We start from the raw sequence: 19,905 nt of genomic DNA, 5'->3' as shown, positions 1-19,905 counted from the left end.
GTCCAGGTACACTACATCCACTTACTCTCCCTTGTCCATTTTCCTAATTACATCCTCAAAAAATTCAAGATGATTAGTCAAGCATAATTTCCCCTTCGTAAATCCATGCTGACTCGGACCCATTCTGTTAAGGGCCTGTCCCACCAGCATGCGATTGCATGCTTCTAGCGCGACCAAACGTGGTCACTTGAGACGTACGGCCTCGTGGGGCCGGTCCCACTTCGATCGCCGGAGGCGTATGGAGTTGTGCGGGCTGGTCCCGACATTGCGCGGGGCTCCAAAAATCTTGCACTGTCCGAAAATCCCGCGCGACAACGCCTGTCGGTCCGCAACAGCATTCAGTGTCTCAACGGGCGTCCGCAGCATTTCGACGACGTAGCCTAGCGCGTGGCTTTGCGTGATGACGCTACCGCCCATTGTGCCGTTGCGTGATGACGTCACCGCCCGACACCATGTGACGTCCAAATTCAGTCGGCCCGCCTCCTGCCCAGCTGATTGGTGAGTATGAAGTCGGGACCAGCCCCGCACAACTCCAGACGCCTCCACAGTTGGAAGTGGGACCGGCCCCGCGAGGCCGTACGCCTCAAGCCACCACGTATGGTTGCGCTAGACGCATGCAATCGCATGCTGGTGGGACAGGCCCTTTACTGCTATCTGAATGTGCTGCTATTTCATCTTTTATCATTGACTCCAGCATCATCCCTGCCACCGATGTCAGGCTTACTGGCCTATAATTCCCTGTTTTCTCTCTCCTGCCTTTCTTAAAAACTGGGATAACATTAGGTACCCTCCAATCCCCAGGAACTTATCCTTAATCAATAGAACATAGGAAAAGGATCAACAATGCATCCACGATTTCTGGAGCCACTTCCTGAAGTACCCTGGGATGCAGACCATCAAGCCCTGGGGATTTATCAGCCTTAGACCCATCAGTCTACCCAACCATTTTCTACCTAATGTGAATGTCCTTCAATTCCTCCGTCACCTACCTCTGGTCACTAGTACATCAGGGAGATTGTTTGTGTTTTCCTTATGGCCCTGTCTCACGGTGCGAGTCTACCCACGAGTGATCCCGAGTGAAAGAAAAAAAACACACTCGTGGTTGTCTACGAGATTCCATGTTGATGTTCACGAGATTAAACGAGTTCCCACGTGTATGTCTAAGTTTGCCGTTTACTTCTAATTTGTGCGATGTACCAAGTTCCTCTCCTGAGTTACCAAGTTCCTCTCCCGAGTTACTCTTGAGCCAACCATGAATTAAGGCCTGTTTTAAGTATCAAATAGAGGAGCTGGACAGCATCTCATACAGTAAGTATATTCTGATTCAGTATTGAAAGTTATACAGTTTCAGAAATTAAAAAACCCATTGTGCAACAAGGAGGCAGTGGCGGCGAAGCAACAGTGTTAAATAATACAGCTCCATCCTGCGGCTTTGAGTTAAAGATAGAATTCAGTGCGGCCGCGCCTATTGATATGACCTACAAATGGAAAATGAGCACTGTCCAGTGCCAGAGCTAGGCTGGGATCATTCTCTGCTCTCATCTCTCTCTTGCTGTGTGTGCATTAGCAGGGGAAAGAGCGGTCTACATCGCTGGGGCACAAGACCTCTGCCGCCTGCCCCTTGCAGCCATCAACTTGTTTGTTCCTTTGGTGCGCCTCATCTGCCCTGTTCCCATCCGAGCCCTTCCCCAGCTCTCTGCCCCATTCTCTTGGAAATGTCGCTTCCGCCACTGTAACGAGGAGGGATCCGGCTGGCTGGCTTGGTGGGTGGGTGGGTGGCTGGACAGGGAGGGGGAGTGGGTACAAACCACCGAATCCATTCTCAAAAGTCGGGCAGAGCCGTTTTTCTCTGCTTCATATATGTGGGAATTCCCTCAGTATGGTCACTCAGTTGGCAGGCAGCATCTCTGGAGAGAAGGAATGGGTGACGGGATGACGTTTCCAAAATTCTGCTGCATCTTTGTGTTACTCCAGCACCGTGTGTTCACTTTCTCGTGTAAGACATTATTTGTATCCATGGCAGTTGATTGTCACTCCCTTCAGTTTCCCAGGGGGTCAGGACGGGATTGGAGTTGGGAGGGAAAGGTGGGGGGGAACAGTGTGTGGGGGGGGGGGGGGGGGGGGGGGGGGGGGGAGTGACGGTACGGGAGACAAGTGTAGGAGAGGTGTACTGACTGTGTGGGCAGACACTTTGGCAGTGATTGCCCACCAGTCTCAAACGCCGCTGTGTCTTCCTGTCCCTGGGATAGCAGGGGGCGATCAAACAGCACAATACCCCCCTCCCCCTCCACACCAACATGAATGGCAACGATCCAAAGGCTTTAGCGTCAGAAACAGCGGGCAGGCGACAATCACCCGCCATAATGCGAGAGAGATCATGCACTATTGTCGGTCTCCTTTGTACGTCAGTGTTTCTGTATTTCTCCATCTCATTTTTGGTCCTGTCTGTCACTACCCCCACCCCCACCCCCACCCCTCTGCTTCCTGGCCATGTGTGTGACCCCTACCCTCCCCGTTCCAGCTCCCCGCCCATTGCACCAGGTGCGGGGGCTTTGCACCGTCTTCACATCAGCGACGCCAGCAGGTCAGTGCCAGTCGCCCCAGGGCAGGTGCTCGGGTGCTCTCTCCCTGCATGGCCCCGGACCGGGGGGAGGAGTCACTGACTCCTCCTGATTTATTACTTTCACACCTGTCGTCTCCCACTTCTGTTGCCTCCTCACTGCTAGCTCTCCTTTTTCTCTAAACTACTTAAGTATATCTAATTCCTTTCCTCACCTCTCCTCTTTTCCCACCTTTCCAACTTATTTGTGGCATATAATTCTTAATTAACACTTCCATCTTATCACACATTTATCTTGACAGTGCCTTCCTTGGGCCACTTCCTCATCAATCTCCTCATTTCTCAGTGCTTTCTTTAGATACAGGGAACTTTTAACTTGGCACTTCAACTGCAGTCACCTTACTTATCGTATTATCTTTCTTTGTGCACTTTATCAATTGTTTGCATCTTAAAAGCAGGTAAAATACAACAGATTAAAGTAAACCATACAAACTTTCACTTTTTCTGTCTACTTCTTCTTATCGAGTCCACACACAAGATTAGTAGTTGTTCAGCCAGAGCTGAACACACTTCTCGGCATCTGCACAATGGTGTATGTCTTGCGCTTCTTGTGCTTCTTGTGCATGGTGGTGGAAAGATTGGTTGAAACAGGGCCGCGACGTGAACGCTCTTTCCTTGGCCCCACTTTTTCTGTCAAACAGGGGTGATCAAAGGTGTAATATTCCAAAAATATCCAGTGGTTTTAGCAGAATACCCCTTTAACTCATGTTTAACTCATTGTCTGCCAACTCCCTTTTTCTCCCCCCCCCACCCCACACCCCTTCCGGGCCCCATGATTTATTACCCTTCTCCAACCAGAATGTTTATTTAAATAAACCATAACAGCTGCTCGTTTTTCAGCATTAACTTCTTTCCAATTTTTTCAAACCATTCTCGCTACTATTCCCAAATTCCAATTCCTAGTTTAAATACATATGCGTAACAATATTCCAAATTAACTTACTGAAAAGAAATATAAAAGAAACATCAGAAAAACCAAGCAACCTACATTTTCCAACTTTCCCTTTTTAATTAAGGAGAAATAAGGCAATAAACATTCCCTTGCAGCAGAGAGTGCACTGATTCACTTCCCCCGCATACAGTTTCTTAAAGGAACATTCACACCTACCCTTACAACATGTGGCTTCTGACAAACAAAAGAAAAGACTTAACACATATATGAACATCTGAATTCATTCAAAAACCGTTTTTTTCACACAAATCACATTCGTTCCATTCTTACTTCAAAGAAATTAAGCAATTTTCTACACATTTTAAAGTTTCAAAACACAAATGTATAATTCTTATGGTACACAAAATTGCTGGGGAAACTCAGCGGGTGCAGCAGCATCTATGGAGCGAAGGAAATAGGCGACGTTTCGGGCCGAAACCCTTCTTCAGACCCTGTATAATTCTTAACTTCCTTTTTAAAAGTTAAAGTAGGATGATCTAATCCCCTATCAGTCAGTTTCCTGAACACTGTGATTGGACATTGATTCAGCTCGTGATTAGTCAGACTCACTGTCACTCAAATTCTAACCACACCCCACTAAGATCACAACCAATCAGACTCCTAGTCACTCAACATCTGGCCGCACCCCACTCCCTTTTTTTCCTCCAGACAAAGGAACCACATTTTCTCCTTTGTCTCTGTGCAGAGTGGTCGCAGGCAAGTTTCATTTCTTACACAAACAGTTTCTATCCTTTAGCAATAGTGATTTTTATGCTCTTCCTTCCTCTTTACTTTATCTGCCGCATTACTTCTCTGTTGCTCTGTGTCGTTTAACTCTACCTAATGGATTCAATATTGTTTCTCTGCATTTTCCTGCAACACATTCCCTTATCCCATCTGTTCTTTATTCTCCAAAACTGGGAGCACTTCCAGTTCTTATTTCACCACTGAATTCTCCTTCATTTCTCCCCTTTCTTTCCTTTTTTCATCTTCTTACCTCTTTATCAGTTCTTCATTCTATGTTCCTTTCCTTTGATTCCATTTTCCCCCTACTGGTCAGTTCTACATTCCAAAATTTAGGTAAGTTTATAACTTACTATTCTAGTTTAAACTACTCAATGCTTATTCTCTGAGTTCTTCTTATCAGCGCTTTCTTTCTCTGCCCTAGCCTTTAACATTTTACACTTTTACACTACCTAATTAACCCCTATTCTCCCTGAGTTTACATATATACATTATATCCTGTCTGATCAGATTCCCTTCTCTTTCCAAAGAATGGTCACCACAGGATAATAGCTGCCATATGTGGATCCTGCCCTCATCTCAACAGTCTAATCCACCAATTTATACATGGATCTCGCACCCTTCTCAATGATCTAATCCGCAAACTAACTTCTACATGGATCTCACTCTCTTCTCAACGATCTAATCCACAAATTTCTATGTGGATCTCGCTTTCTTCTCAACGATCTAATCCACAAACTTAGGATACCTTCCTTACCTAAGCAAAACCTGCACTCTTCTCAACAGGTGGTATCTGTAAAGTCTTATATACATTCTGTACAAAATACTATTCAGCTTAACTATTTTCTACTTACCCTATTGCACGGACTTCTCGAGTAATCCTCCACGTCTCCTAGACAATTTAGTGTCAGATTATTGGGTCGGTGAGACCTTCTAACTACCTAGGCACCTCTGTGTCCTCAATGGCTTCCCATGAACAACAGGTTATTTTTCCAAATAAAGCGGAAAACCGCATAATTTTTGACGGGTGGCCAACCTGGTTCCTGTTGTCTCAGAGAGCCAACGAGGGGCTTGGAAGCACCCTAGGCTTTTTGTCTTTTAATTATAGTCTCTTACAGACCCTGCTCGCTGCGCCAATTATGTTGTGGTTTTCAATACTCAAATTAATTCAGATCACGTGGAGAATTCTTCAAGAAGTTTAAACTTGTATTTGCAAACAAATGTTGGAGTTCCCCACATCATCAAATCACGTGGAGCTCTCTCCCGCTCTCTCTCTCCAAACAAAGGATCATCACTTTTTATACCATTTTCAAATCAGCATGCCCCACCCCTGTTACATTTCCATATCCAATCATTTGCTAACATTCCCTTATTACCAGCCAATCACTTGCTCCCACTTATCCCCTCCTTCCCAGTACATTTCCACATTTGCAAAAGTTATAAGTCACATGACTCCCTTTTATGGCCCCTTCCCTTGCCATGTGCGTTTAACTCCTTTGTTCAGATATCATTCCAAAAAGTGAAATTCATGAAAAATAGACAATTCCCAGAACCCACTTCTCAAAATACAATAGATACAGTGATTACTCAATTTATATATACAAGACATTGTTCCCATTAATCCTATACTCTTGGGAAAGAATGTTACTTCTTAAACTACAGTTCCAAACACAGGGATCTAACATTTATACTCCTAATTAAACCACAATATATATTTGCCAGTTGATCTCTTTATAAATCATATTTAAACTAACATTATCTTACATTACACACTTTAAAATAGAAATTTACTTTGTCTTTACAAACTCACATCTCCTATCTTCCCAGCACAGCAATGGGCATATAAATGTCTCACTTGATTAATGATAACGGTCTCTTGGCCATCTCATACTCCCTCCCCATTTCTTGTTATCTCTAGGGGTTGGCATTCCAATCACCTCTTTGGGCCTCTTTATGACTTTGCCATCATTCTAACAACCTTATTCAAAGGATTGTTAAATTTCCAGACCACCATCTCTTTCTCAAAACCTAGTCACCTCAGTTTTTATAAACATAAGGTATCCAACATAAAAATCACATATTCCTCACACAACCACCTTCTGACCTTCATATATGTCCTTCCTCTTATCCCAACATGAGTATATTTAAATGTAGTTAAAGACTGGCTCACAGACCCCGAGACTCCTTGCTATCTTAGACTAATATTAACAGTTGTCAGTCGTAAACTCTGAGCCCTTTGTGTTATAGCAGAGCTAAGGAATTCGTACTAACGAAAAAGCATGTGGTCTGTGACCAAATGGCCTGTAACCTGAGAACGTCCACACTAACAAACTACATTTAAATACAAATCAGATTATATAAGATACATTTAATATAGTAGATAATATTTACTATAAACACAGCTTTAGCATTTCCAAACCAAAGGCAACACAGCTTTAGCATTTCCAAACCAAAGGCAACACAGGTTTAGCATCTCCAAACCAAAGGCAACACAGCTTTAGCATTTCCAAGCCAAAGGCAACACAGCTTTAGCATTTCCAAACCAAAGGCAAAACAGCTTTCGCATTTCCAAACCAAAGGCAACACAGCTTTAGCTTTTCCAAACTATATTTTCAAACCACATTAAGGGCACTGACAGGTCAGTATAACCACTCACAGTTTAGTAGACATGTGTTCAGTGTTATTCACAGCTCAGAATGAGAGACGTGACCCTTTCGCTCTCCCATCTTGCAGAGACTGACTGAGTCACTCAACACTTCCGGGTTTTATTGTCCCTCCAGAAGGGGTGTGGTCTTCAGGAGAGAATTTCAACATGTTTTTAACACTAATAACTCTTTTATTTTTAATTGATGGGAAAAATCCTCTTGTCCTGCACAGCGGAGGGGGACTCTAAGTAAGATGGCCATAAATCACAGCCCTACGTGGTAGCATTTTTTCTAAAATCAATATAAAGCGCAAACAGTAAGTGGTCATGATTAGACTTTCAATTATATAGTAGGCTAGGCAACTATAATTAGGCAAGGCAACTTTAATTAGGCAAGGCAACTTTAATTAGACAAGGCAGCTTTAATTAGGCAAGGCAGCTTTAATTAGGCATGGCAACTTTAATTAGTCAGGGCGACTTAAATTAGGGAAGGCAACTTTAATTAGGCAACACAGCTTTAGCATTTCCAAACCAAAGGCAACACAGCTTTATCATTTCCAAACCAAAGGCAACCAAAGGATAGATAGATAGATAGATAGATAGATAGATAGATAGATAGATAGATAGATAGATAGATAGATAGACAGACAGACAGACAGACAGACAGACAGACAGACAGAGACAGACAGACAGACAGACAGACAGACAGACAGACAGACAGACAGACAGACAGACAGACAGACAGATAGACAGATAGATAGATAGATAGATAGATAGATAGATAGATAGATAGATAGATAGATAGATAGATAGATAGATGTTTTGTGAACTTAATTGTGCTACTGATGGGAGAAATTACTCACCAGACCATCGAGCTGCTTCTGAAAATGACAAAATTGTACCTAATTGGATGAACTGGCTATTTTCACTTGTATTAAATAAATGTCCGGTCAAATTATGTTGAAAGAAGATGACATTTTAATAGTGTTCTGTATCTTTGAAAGCTATTTTAGACCTGAATGTTTCTGCAGAATTTTCCATTCCTTCAGAAAGCTGTGCCGTAACAAGAAGACAGGATACAATTACACTAGTGTTTAAAAAAGACATTACTGCTATTCAGTCTGTACAAATGTGACACGTGTTGTGTGCAAAAAGGCTAAATGAATAACGGAACAATTTAGAGCAAAACAATTTAGTTGAGAAGGTTTTACTTGACACAGAGATCTTTTTCATTACTTTAATAAGAAAGAAGAATCTTCAACTGATCTATAATATATGTCTACAGAGAAAGTGGAAAATTGCATAAATCATAGTGAAACAGAGATACAGTTTCTGTTTGACGATCTTTAAACAGAACCAATAAAGCACAACATAAGACAGCAGATTCTGTTGAAAAGTCATTGATCTGCAGCATTACTATCTCTCCATATTCTTGTTGCTTGACTGAGTATTTCCAACAATTTTGTTCTTTTTAACATATTTCAGGTTTCCAACATTCACAGTACTTTGGTTTTGAATATTGTATGAAATAATGAATTCTTCAAAGAACTCAAGAGTGAATTTTTTTTAATATGCCGCTTGGTTAGTTGAAATAAGAACGGAAAATATTGGAAACACTCAGCAGATTGGATAGCATCTGTAGAAAGTGAAACAGATTTAACGCTTCAGGGTCTTTGTCCAGGACCTAAAGCATGAACTTTGTTTATTTTCTTACCAGAGATACTGCTTGATCTGTGGAGGGAGGAACTGCATTTGCTGGTTTAAACCAAAGATAGGCACAAAATGCTGGAGTAACTTAGCGGGACAAGCAGCATCTCTGGAGAGTAGGAATGGGTGACGTTTCGGGTCGCGACCCTTCTTCTGACCCTTCAGTCTGAAGAAGGGTCTCGACCGGAAAAGTCACCCATTCATTCTCTCTGGAGAAGCTGCTTGTCCTGCTGAGTTACTCCAGCATTTTGGGTCTATGCTGCTTGATCTGTCGAGTGCCTCTGACATTTTCTACTTTTAATTCAGATTTCCAGCATCTGCAGTTCATTTCTTTTGTTTGTTCCCTTTTGGGTAGTTATTATGCAGAAATAGCTTGGCCAAGCTCTTGTTCAGTTAGTTGTGGGTTTAACAGTCCCATATCCCTCAGCATCAAACTTGATACTAAGCCAGCCCATGGAAACACTGAGATCTTGACAGTGTATGAGGATCATTTACCATTTCTTTTTACAGCGGGTGAAAATTGATCTTTCAAATGAGCATTTGACTAAATGACTCTTTCCATCCTTTCGGCCATTAACTTATCTATTGTTAGCTCACATGAACAATATTCATAAGATCAGGGACTGTTATTAAATTATGGCCAAACAATATTATTGTAAGATAATAAACAACTGAACAAATGATATCCAACACCATTTAGTCAACACTTGCTTTAGATATTTAAAATCCTGCCTCGAATTAATATTGATGATGCCATTTTCAAAAACATTCATTTAAAAATGTACTGAAATGTTATCTGTTTATGATTAGCATTCAAGTTATTCAGGATTTAATTCAAACACCTGAAATGATTCAAAATTTTATAATAATCATTGCAAAATTGTAATTGTGCAAAAAGTGTGGATTACCTCCATTTTGCTGCAGAATTAATCTAACACATTATTTACTATTTATATGAAATCTGAAGGGACAAATAATTATGGAAATCAATGCAGAATTAATTTGTATGTAGCCTTCATGCTGAAAGATAGGAAAACTGCAGATTAAATATTTACCCTCGAGATTGGTGAGGTTCTGCAAATAAATAACCACAGCGGTTAATTCATAATGAGAAATTTATCATATTTTACATTTAACTTCTCATAATTCCTGACAACATAGAAAGAGTGCCTTCAACCCATTGAGTTTAAGTTGTCACAGTGCAATCCCATCAATCTCATTCTTCCATTTATTTCCCTGCAGTATTCACGTCCCATTAAACCTTGTCCACACCACCCCTCACCACCAACCAACCCCCACCCCCAACCTGCCAGCCAATTATGAGATTCTTAGAAAAATGAGAAAAAGGAAAGTTATGTTATGTTAGTTATGACCTTCAACCATACTGTTATCTTCAGTTTCCCTAATGTAATGCAATTAAAGTTCAATATTTATAATTAACTAGACTAAGTGGGACCCGTTGGGTCCCAGCATCACACGGGAGGGCTGGTCACCAATGCAATATTCCACCTCTCCACCAATTCCCAACAGCTCAAAAAAGGCGAAGCAAACAATCGGGTAGCAGACACCCGACAACAAAAATTCATTTTGTGAACACAAACTTGTCAAAAAAGGCGAGGCAAACAATTGGGCTGCAGTCACCTGACAACCAAAATTCATTTTGTGAACACAAACAATTGGGCTGCAGACACCCGACAACCAAAATTCATTTTGTGAACACAAACTTGTCAAAAAAGGCGAGGCAAACAATTGGGCTGCAGACACCCAACAACCAAAATTCATTTTGTGAACACAAACTTGTTAAAAAAAGGCGAGGCAAACAATTGGGCTTCAGACACCCGACAAACAAAATTCATTTTGTGAACACAAACTTGTTAAAAAAAGGCGAGGCAAACAATTGGGCTGCAGACACCCGACAACCAAAATTCATTTTGTGAACACAAACTTGTTAAAAAAAGGCGAGGCAAACAATTGGGCTGCAGACACCCGACAACCAAAATTCATTTTGTGAACACAAACTTGTTTAAAAAAGGCGAGGCAAACATTTGGGCTGCAGACACCCGACAACCAAAATTCATTTTGTGAACACAAACTTGTTAAAAAAAGGTGAAGCAAACAATTGGGCTGCAGACACCTGACAACCAAAATTCATTTTGTGAACACAAACTTGTTAAAAAAAAGGCGAGGCAAACAATTGGGCTGCAGACACCCGACAACCAAAATTCATTTTGTGAACACAAACTTGTTAAAAAGAGCTGCAGCCGCTTTACAGCCGCATCGAGGGGACTCACCGTGGAGTAGACGTGCATTCAGTGTTATTCGCAGCTCAGTCTCTGCCAGACCCTCTCGCATCCTGGGTCTGGCAGAGACTGAGTGAGGCACGACACATCCTGGTTTTATAGTCCCTCCCTCTGCAGCCAGTGGGGGCAGCAGAGAGAATGGGGAATTTTGTAAAAACATTAATATATCTCTCATTTTTCATCGACGGAAAAAATCCCCTGCACTCATATGGTGGAGGGGGGCTCTGAGCGAGGTGGCCAAAAATGACGGCCGTAGGTGGCGGCGTTCTCTCGGAAATCGCAGCACAGTCGGCCAAAAGCAGTCAAGATCAGAGATTTAGTAATATAGATTACAGATTGCATTACATAAGGCAACTGAATACCAGTTGCGCTATTGTCTTATTTTCATGTTGCTTTGTGACTGTAAAATATCATTTCTGGCCTTCAAAAATAATGCAGACATTCATTTTTGCACAGTTAGGCAAAGCGAACATTCGAAACCCATCAAGACCTAATAACAATCGCACAAGGGGTTCTCTAAAAGGTGGCCTGCCGTGAGTACAGTTTGAATATATTGGGTTAAACTCTTGACTATGGTGAATGCTATTGGCAGGCCAAATATAATTCATCATGGACATATATATGCATGTAGATGTATTGTGAATTACCAATCTGATATGCACCTATTTTTACGTCTCTGACAAAGTTGAAAGTTTTACTCAGTGTTCAGTGAATTAGAATTTTGCTGACTGAATCAGAACATATTTTATTTTCAAACTGTGAATAAATTATTGCTGACCTTTAATCATCAGAAGAGTTAGCACTGGATATTCAAAAATTATCTCCACAAAGTATTTCTTATTTCACAGTACATTTTAAATAAATTAAAATAATATTTAATTGTTAGGGAAACAGACTCAGAATTTTTGAATGATTTATATAATCGTTTGCACACTTAAGAAAGTACATGTTAAAGTATATATTAAAGTAATTGTACCTGTAGACTAGGCGATCATTTCGCTGTACACCTACACTCAGTTCACCTTGGCCTACATGATCTCCAGGTTGCCAAGCATTTTAAAGCGGCCTTTTCACGGGGCGACTTGACGCAAGAGTTAACCAGAGTTTAACATCGTGAGAACCTCGTGCGATAACAGTACGGCATTCGTGGACCACCGTGGACCACCGTAGCGCTAACGGCAGGTAATCGTGTATCTTGGTCACTCGGGAGAAAATTCAAGAAAGTTTGAATTTCTCCAAGAGTGACTTGTACACTTGTGGTTGAGCATTGCAACATTATATGGACGTAGTGGCCAGTGCGATATCCGTAATAACTCTTGCGGGTACCGTGGGAACTCCTGCGAACGGTGAACCCGGAAGCTGGACAGAGGGGACAGAAGGTGAGTAAAAATTGTCTTCTGTGGGATTGAATTTAAAAAATAAATAAAAATAAAGATTTGCATCCGCATATGGACATCAACTTATTCATGAGTTATGTTAATGAGATTCAAGAAAATAACTATAATCTTTAAAAGGGACTTTAAAAAGGACTTTACTGAAAGGTTACGCATTTTTATGGTCCGTGAAAATTTTTTCACATGTATTTCTTTGAGAGATACAGGTCGGAGTCCTCGCCGACTAGCGATCGATGCCTTTCCGAAGCAGGGTCCGGAACGCTACCAATCAAGGTTGTACAGAGACCCGTGTAAGGAGTGAACTGCACATGCTGGTTTAAACCGAAGACAGACACAAAAAGCTGGAGTAACTCAGCGAGTCAAGCAGCATCTCTGGAGAAAAATAGCTGATGTTCGGGACGAGACACATATTCAGACTCAATTCCGATTAGGCTGTCTGAAGAAGGGTTCCGATTCGAATCGCCACCTATTCTTTTTCTCCAGAGATGCTGCCTGACCCGCTGACTTACTCCAGCTTTTTATGTTTTTCTTCCCAGATCTGACTTACCTGCTGAGTTACACCAACATTTTGTGTCCTTCTGTGCGTATTAACCAGCATTAACCAGCGTCTGCAGTTCCTTTAGACATTACCTAACTTCAGATTTTAGAGATATAGCGCGTGGGAACTCCTGCGAACGGTAAACCCGGAAGCTGGACAGAGGGGACAGAAGGTGAGTAAAAAAGGTGGTCTCAATATCGACAAGGGAACATGTGTCCTTCGAGGACGTCCCACCTAATTGTCATTGTTGGATAATCTTTTTAACAGGAACACTTGCAGAGATGGCTCCCAGAAAATCTCAAAGAAAGGGGGTAAAGCGTGTCAGAGATGTTTTTGCCATGTTGCTCTATTCAGTTTCTATATTGTTTCAGTTTCTATATCTATATTGTTGCTCTATTCAGTTTCCCCGGGGGTCGGGACGGGACTGGAGTTGGGCGGGAAAGGTGGGGGAGTCGAGGGAGAGGAGGGGGAGACAGATGGGGGGGTCTTCATTTACTGGCGGCGGGTGTCTGTCACTGAAACAGGCAGGTGAGATTTCACATCCACCTTGTGTGTGCCTCTCTCTCTCTCTCCCTCCCTCTTACACAGGCTGAGAGACTCTGCCTCTGTGAGTGTACGTCTCTTTCTCCCCCTCTCCCACACACAGTAAGACCGAGGTACTGTGCTCAGTCCATCTGTGTCTCCCACATACACAGAAAAACATGTCTCCAAATGAGCCAATTCAACCAAGGGAGGATATTTATAGTGTGTGAAAAAAAAAGTTACATCATTTGTGTCACGTGTAGTTCACGATGTTCATTCAAGATTTAACGCGAAAGCTCGGGAGACGGACAAGTCACTCGCACAAATAACAGAAATGCCGAGTACCGTGGGAACTCTTTATCTACCCCCCGTTATATCATGCGAGACTCGTGCTGGACCACGACCACTTCACTCTGGTGACATCTTGCGTCAACTCGCCCCGTGAAAAAGCCCCATAACTCCAATTCCCATTCCCATACTAACATTTCTGTCCTGGGCTTCCTCCACTGTCAGTGATAGGCCACAAGCAAATTGGAGGAACAGCACTTCATATTTTGCTTGGACAGCTTTCAACCCAAAGGTATGAAAATTGATTTATCTAATTTCAAGTAACCCTTGCATTCCCTCTCTCTCCATTCCTCCCCCACCCTAGGCATCCTGCTAGTTTTACTGTTCGTATCACCTCATTATCACCTCTCCACCAGCAATAATGGACCATTGTGCGCTCTTTGGCCATTGGTGCTGGCTCTGATTTGTTCTGTATCTTTTCATACCTCTAGTTTACCTCCCCCCTTAATTTCAGTCTGAAGAAGGGTCTTGATCCAAAACATCACCTATTCCTTTTCTCTAGAGATGCTGTCTGACCCGTTGTTTTACTTTAGCATTTTGTATCTTCATAAAGTAAAAGCAGACTTCATCGCAATACCACAAGTGTCCCTCAGAATTATAGACATTTATGACACAAAGGGGCATTTGGCCAATTATTCCATGCCAGTCAAAACAGACTAAATTATTCCCACTTGCCCCATAGCCCTGTAGATTATAGATCTCTAACTGGTATCTTTTAATATATAATCAAGTTTTGCCTTCACTGCTTTCTGAGGCACCAATTCCCATAATCGAATTACCTATTGGCATATAGATATTACTTGATCAAAATACATTGCAAAATGCTGTGGTTAAATAAATGAATAGTAGACACCCCACCTCCCTAACCCTCCCATGGACAGATGTCTTTTTTGTCAACTATATATTTCATCATGTCCACAGTTTGTTGGTGATGAGGTATCTTAAGAATCTCACAATAATATGGCAGTAAATAAGCTAATGGAATGTTTATGCCAGCTTGTAAATGGATGAGGGACTGCTTAAATAAGTACATTTAGAATTTAATGTTAAATATACAAGTTCAAGTTCAACTTTATGGAGTAAATTTCTAACAGAGGTTGATCTTAAAGAAGCCTGCTGAGAAAACAGCCAAAGGTATATTTGTTGTTAGAAGGGCCGAGATGGCCTGTTTCTGTGCTGTAATTTTTATATGGTTATATGGTTACATGAAATGCCCATTAATTTTTTTTAAATGCCTCTCATTGCTGATAGATCTAAGCCTCCCCACAGGCAAAACTCTCCAACATATTTTGATGTGCTCGAGGGTTTAACATTGGACCTACCTTTTTGCAATTGGAAAACACAGCATGAATGCCTTGAATGTTGGCTTTAGCTGATGAGATATTACATCCACACTCACTTCAAAGTTTTTTATAAATTATTTTACTTTTTCCCTAATGGTCTACCTTTTGATTTGCATAGTTCTAATTTTAAATGTTTGCCAGTGCATGTTATGAAGCAAGAAAACAGTTTAATTGCCTGTCTAACAACAGTGGCCACACTGGTAATTCAGTGTAGGTGATGTTATAGAACATAGACCATAGAAGAGTACAGCAAAGTAACAGGCCTTCGGTCCACAATGTCTATGCTGAACCTGATGCCAAGACCAACTCATATCTGCCTGCACATGATCCAAATCTTTCCATTCCCTTCATCTTTATTGATTGCAGGACAAAAAATGAATGACCGCAAATCATGTCCACTATTTACTTCAGCTAAGTGAGGGTGACTTGTGAAATGGATGGCCCACTCACTATCACCATTAGTCCTGAAAAGTCAAAGTTACCCTCAGTGATCAATATTCACACTAAAAGGTTCAGCAACAAATGACAAAAACGATATGAATCCAAGATGTCCTTGCGACATTATTTTCTAATGCAGTTACTGATGAATAATTTGTCTTTGTGTTGAATTAATCAAAGAGTGAATTTTAGTTCTTAATCCATCCAAAATTAAATATGGGGAAAGTCACGTTAAGGGAGAAATATGTAAATACTTGAACATTAAGCAAAGCTGCATGCCGTAAATAAATTAAATTACAGTTTAGTTGGAAAAGACTTGGTCTCCAGAAATCAATGCTGGAGGGGGAAGCCTGTAATTATAGTATTTAATCGAGACCATTCCTCAGATTTTATGAGCTCTGAATTCTCAACATCTGTGCTGTAGATTAGTAGATTTTTTTCCAAAGCACTGGAAATAAGGGAAACCTCTTTCAAAATTTTTTTTTTTTTAATTGAAACATTGAAAATAGGTACAGGAGTAGGCCATTCAGCCCTTCAAGCTATTCACTATGATCATGGCTGATCATCCAAAATCAGTACCCCCTTCCTGCTTTTTCTCCATATCCCTTAATTCCTTTAGCTCTAAGAGTTAAATATAAACTCTCTCTTGAAAATATCCAATGAATTGACCTCCACTGCCTTCTGTGGCAGGGAATTCCACAGATTCACAACTCTCAGGGTGAAAAAGTTTTTCCTCATTTCAGTCTAAATGGGCTACTCCTTCCTTATTCTTAAAATGTGACCCCTGGTTCTGGACTCCCTCAACATTGGGAACATTTCCTTGCATCTAGCCTGTCTAATCCTTATAAAGAATTGTATATGTTTCTATAAGATCCCCTCTCATTCTTCTAAATCCCAGTGAATACATTCTTTCATCATATGTCAGGCCCACCAACCCGGGAATTAACCATGTAAACCTACGCTGCACTCTCTCAATAGCAATAATATCCTTCTTCAAATTAGGAGACTAAAACTGCACACAATACTCCTGGTGCAGTCTCACCAGGGCCATGTACAACTGCAGTAAGACCTCCTTGTTCCTAAAGTAAAATCCACTCACAATGAAGGCCAACATGTCATTAGCTTTCTTCACTGCCTGCTGTAACTGCATGCTTACATTCAGTGATGGATTTACAAGGACACCCAGGTCTCGTTGCACTTCCCCTCTTCCTAATCTGACAGCATTCAGATAATAATCTGCCTTCCTGTTCTTGCCATCAAAATGGATAACTTCACATTTATCCACATTAAACTGCATCTGCCATGCATCTGCCCACTCATCCAACCTATCCAAGTCACCCTGCAGCCTCATAGCACCTTCCTCGCAGCTCACACTGCCACCCATCTTTGTGTCATCCGCAAACTTGGAGATGTTACATTTAATTCCCCCTTCTAAATTATTAATGTATATTGTAAATAAGTGGAATCCCAGCACCGAGCCTTGCGGCACCCAACGAGTCATTACCTGCCGTTCTGAAAATATCCCATTAATTCTTACTCTTTGCTTCCCGTCTGCCAACCAGTTCTCTCTCCATCCATCCTGCCCCCAATACCATGTGCTCTAATTTTGCACATTAATCTGTGTGGGACCTTGTCAAAGGCTTTTTGAAAGTCCAGATACACCACATTCACTGGCTCTCCCTTATCCATTCTCTTTGTTACATCCTCAAAAGATTCCAGATTAGTCAAGCATGATTTGCCCTTCATAAATCCATGCTGACTTTGACCAATCCTGCTTTACAAATGCACTGCTATTACATCTTTTATTATCCCCACTACCGATGTAAGGCTAACTAATCTATAATTCCCCATTTTCTCTCTCCCTCCTTTTTTAAAAGTGTGGTTTCATACTTGTTTCCCCTTATTGCTGTGTTCTTATTCCTGTAGTTTTCACCATTACGCCCTGATCCTCTCCAATTCCTCATTGATCCTAGCTGCACTCTTTATGCAAACTTTCACGCATGTGCAGTCAAAGGGGAATGGCTGGGATATGTTGGATATTCAGATTGTGGCTCATCTGAGAATCAACTCTTCCGCTGTACAATCAGCAAACAAAGTTTTATTAAATATCAATGTCACCATATTGTGCCCTCTGGATCAGAAAGCTGTGGGGTCAAATCTTACTTCAGGAATCAAGATTGCAAAATATTTTAATGTGGGAATGTAAAAACATTTAATAAAAAAACATAAAATGTTGGAAACTCTCCGCTAAACAGAGACACCTGTGGTAAGAGAAACTGTGTTAAAGTTTGAACTCAGAGACTGTTCATGGGATTTTAAGTGATGGGAGGAAAGTATCGGGAAAAGGATGGGTGTTTCCTGTATTTTTGCTATTATTTCAGTTATTTAGCATCCACGGTTTTTGTTTGGATTTCAATTATTGTAAAAATACTTGTGGGACGAAATTGAACTGAGGTCTTGAATGACCTTTTCAAAGAAGAGGGAATTTTTTGCAATGTACACGCTAACATATATATTATTGAATTAATAATTACAATTAGTAAAATGTAGATCAAAACACAATAGGGAAATACAAATTGTGAAAAGTGAAAATAAATAAAACAAACTTTATTTGATGCCTGTATCACCAAAATTTCTAAGTTAGTGGAATTTTCTTCTATAGTGTATGAATGACTGAAACGTGGTGGGAGGACAGTGGCGCAGTTGGTAGAGCTGCTGCCTCACAGCATCAGAGACCCAAGTTCAATCCTAACCTCGGGGTGATGTCCATGTGGAGTTTGCACCTTCTCCCTGTGACTGTATGTGTTTCCTCCAGGTGATCTGGTTTCTGACAATATCCCTAAGACATGTATGTTTAGAAGTAAACTGGCCTCTATAATTTACCCCAGGTGTGTACTGAATGGATGCAAAAATGAGATAACATATAACATGTATCAAGGGTGATTGATGATTGCCGTGGACTCAATGGACCAAAGGGCTAGTATCCATGCTGTATCTTTCAATCAATCAATATACTATGGAATCATTCAACATTCGATGAAACGTAAATGAAATAAAGGGATAAAAGGAAATGGGATCAAAAGGAATAAATGTGTTTGGCAGTATATATTTGGATGGAAAGTAAATAAGAAAATGGTTAGTATTGGTTGAATGTGTTGTAAATGATCTTTTCCTTAAAGCAGATAGTTCTTGCAACCACAGGAAATGCTACACTTGTCGCTTTACCTCCCCCCTTGACTCCATTCAAGGACCCAAGCAGTGTTTCCAGGTGCGGCAGAGGTACAACTGCACCTCCTCCAACCTCATCTATTGCATCCAGCTCTAGGTGTCAGTTGCTCTACGTCGGTGAGACCATGCATGGGCTTGGCAATTGCTTCACCTAACACCTCCGCTCGGTTCGCAATAATCAAACTGATCTCCCGGTGGCTCAGCACTTCAACCCCCTCCCATTCCAAATCCGACCTTTCTGTCTGGGACCTCCTCCATAGCCAGAGTGAGGCCCACCATGAGGCATCGCCCGGCGTGGCTTTAATGGTCGCGGGACATTCGAATGCCTGCCGGGGGCTCCAACTTGGTGACATTTAGACCTGGAGTGGGGCCGCACATTACCCGGCGTGGCCTAAAATGGCCATGGGACTTACCATCGCCCGCCTGGGGCTTCAACATCGGGAGAAAAATGGAGAGCAGGGGAGAGAAAATACTTTGCCTTCCATCACAGTGAGGAGGAGGTTCACTGTGATGGATGTTTGTGTGAATTAAATTGGTTGTGTGTCTAGTAGGAATCGTTTTTTGTTTGCATGGCTGTAGAAACAGAGTTTCGTTTGAGCCTCACTGAGGTTCAAATGACAATAAATATAGCATTGTATTGTATTGTATTGTAAGTATGCGAACAAAGGGTGAGAGATTAAAAATGCACTTGTCCATCTTGATATCACTGAACGTAAAGTATAGGCATGTGTACCCACGGCAACAATTTATAATTTTGAAACATCATGCATAACTTTTGGATTCAATACATAAATGCCTCCATTTGGCACATCATTTTATTTTAGTAATCTGATGGCTCAAGACTATTGGACGGCCAGATGATCCATTAAATTCAAGTTAGCCTTCTCCAGCTGCTCTTGAGTCCTTGTTAAACAAGCAGAACAATTTATCACCAGCCAATGCTGTAAGAATCTGGCTGATGCGATTTGGCTATGCAAAGTAGTTGTAGTAGTGGTATTAACGCATACTTCGAAACCTGTAAAATCTGGTCCATCGTTCAGGTAAATGCCTGAAAAAAAAAATGCCTTGAGTTCTTTGACCTCCTGCCTATTTTCCATATAAGAATGGATGAATGCTAACTTTCTTAAACTCAATGATGACAAGACAGA

General features: G+C 41.4%; 1 long non-coding RNA gene across 1 annotated transcript; it reads left to right on the top strand.

Annotated features, from left to right (window-relative positions):
• The first annotated feature begins 2,657 nt into the window (after positions 1 to 2,657).
• On the top strand, positions 2,658 to 18,250 carry LOC116974476. Its single transcript, XR_004412370.1, has 3 exons — positions 2,658 to 2,694; positions 12,614 to 12,616; positions 18,240 to 18,250. It is a non-coding gene; the product is annotated as an uncharacterized LOC116974476 (long non-coding RNA).
• Positions 18,251 to 19,905: the final 1,655 nt, after the last annotated feature.

This window comes from Amblyraja radiata, chromosome 6 (genome assembly GCF_010909765.2).
Source record: "Amblyraja radiata isolate CabotCenter1 chromosome 6, sAmbRad1.1.pri, whole genome shotgun sequence".
Lineage (NCBI taxonomy): Eukaryota > Metazoa > Chordata > Chondrichthyes > Rajiformes > Rajidae > Amblyraja > Amblyraja radiata.
This window is presented reverse-complemented; position numbering and strand designations above follow the sequence as displayed.